Below are 2,023 nucleotides of genomic sequence, written 5' to 3'. Positions count from 1 at the left end.
CACTGGCTGTCATAAGGTGGTTGTGTTCATCCTCGTGTGTCCTCAGGACAATGAATGAATGATGAAATCTTTTTCCTCTTGTCTGGTTACATCTGGAAGCCACTGTGAAGTTAGGTTGGGCCACTCCAGAGCATGGGTCACCACTAAATCATAAAGAAAAAGACTGTTCTTTTTCCATATTTTGTATTCCTTGTTGATCGCATGTCTACTGCATCATCAAAGTCTTCCTTGTTGGCCAGGTTGACAGGTGTGGGGGTGGGGAGGGGACTCCTGGGGTTGAGAATTGCAGGAGAGTGGGGAGGATGTGGGTCTATTTTTAATCCAAATATTTAGTTTACTCTATTTTGTAGAGTCTGATAATTTCTGCTTTTAGTATTATTCTGTTCTACATATTATGAAATTTTGAATTACATTTTATCTTTAATGCATGAATTGCTTAAGAGAGGATTTTCTTTCCCCATAGATGAGGGCCTTTTGCGGGGGTGGGGGGGGTTGTAAAGTTAAGATCTCTTTTTATTGTGTTGTGACTAGAAAATGTCTCTGCTCTCTCTTCTTTTGGAATTTATCGAGGTTTGTTTTTTGTGGCCTTCTATGTGCACATTTTCTGAGACTTTCATAAGCATTTGAAAAGAAGGCTTATTTTGTGTTTACAGAAGGAAGCATTTACCATACAGCAATTACAAATACCTTATTAGTTATCCTGTTTAGGTCTTCATAATTACTTTTTGTTCTGGTCTACCTGAACTGCTATGGATTGAGAGAGCCAAAACACAGTCTCCTATTCCTAATTTTTTTTCCCTTCTATTTCTGTTTATAGCATCTATAGTTTTTGAATTATGAATACTAATGCATGTTATTTGGCGCATGACTGTTAAATCTTCACCATAAATTGCACAATTTAGCATTATAAAGTGTTTCCTTTGTTTCATTCAAGTGTTCTTTTTAATTGGATTCACATTTTTAAAATATTAAAATTGAAAAAAGAAGCTATCCCTTGCTTTCTTATTTGCCTGGTATACCTTTGACCATTTATTTCAGTCCATGCTTTCTAAGTTTTTTTTATGCTTCAGGTTTTATGTGTATGTGTGTCCTATTTCTGATCATTAGAAGGCTTGTATTTTTGTTGTAGTGATTGACTACATGTTTGTTACTTTATATATTATTCTTATGCTCTTACTTCCTTAATCTGTTTCTAACAGTCCTGCTGGCTTTCGTGGAAGGGAAGATCTGCCATTGTGCAGGACTGTCACAAGCACTGCGTGGTATTTTGCATTTATTGCCTCATCCAGTAAATGCCAATAATTAAACCCCAGTTATTGTGATTTCCAAAAACATCCCCATATATAATTAATGTTTTCTAAGTTGGTTGTACTCTTCTTGGTTGAGAAATATCCCTCTAGAAAACACAGACTGTGCCTGGCTTATGATTTTTCGACTTTACAATGGTGTGAAAGCGGTCCGTGTTCAGTAGAAGCCATGCTTGGGGTACCATACAACCATCTGTTTTTACTTTCAGTACCGTAGTAATGAATTACATGAAATATTCAACACTTACTATAAAATAGGCGTTGTGTTAGACGATTTTATGCCACCGTAGGGTAATGTGAGTGTTCTGAGCATGTTCACGGTGGCTGGGGCTGAGCCGTGATGTTTGGTAAATAAATAGATAAGTGAAAGCTGGGTGGGCCACATTCACCCTCGGGCTGTGCTTTGTGGAGCCCTGGTCTACATTTTGAGCAGTGACTCTTTTCGGCACTTGCCAGTTTTATTTTCTTTTATGGGGTCAATTTGGTTTCTTTCCTAAACTCCTTTAATGATCACTGCCAACCTGCATTACAAATCCTTCTGTTTTCTTGCCGTTTCTTCCCTGAACTCTGTTTTTAATCTTTGTTTTGTGCTCTTTACAACATAGAAGTGATTAATTCACCGAGTTTTTAATATTTGGAGGAGGTCATTGTGGGGCTGGATCACAGATCCTGTGCAGGTCTCGAGTCAGGTAGTCGGAATAAAAACCGAGCAGCCG

The 2,023-nt window shown here is 38.0% G+C and overlaps 1 pseudogene; it reads right to left on the bottom strand.

The window, feature by feature from the left end:
* Positions 1-2,023, bottom strand: part of LOC103609667 — a 9,144-nt pseudogene that overhangs the window by 1,313 nt on the left and 5,808 nt on the right.

This window comes from Galeopterus variegatus, unplaced genomic scaffold (genome assembly GCF_000696425.1).
Source record: "Galeopterus variegatus unplaced genomic scaffold, G_variegatus-3.0.2 Scaffold9915, whole genome shotgun sequence".
Classification (NCBI taxonomy): Eukaryota; Metazoa; Chordata; class Mammalia; order Dermoptera; family Cynocephalidae; genus Galeopterus; species Galeopterus variegatus.
Note: the sequence above shows the minus strand (reverse complement) of the source record. Positions and strands in the feature narration are given on the sequence as shown.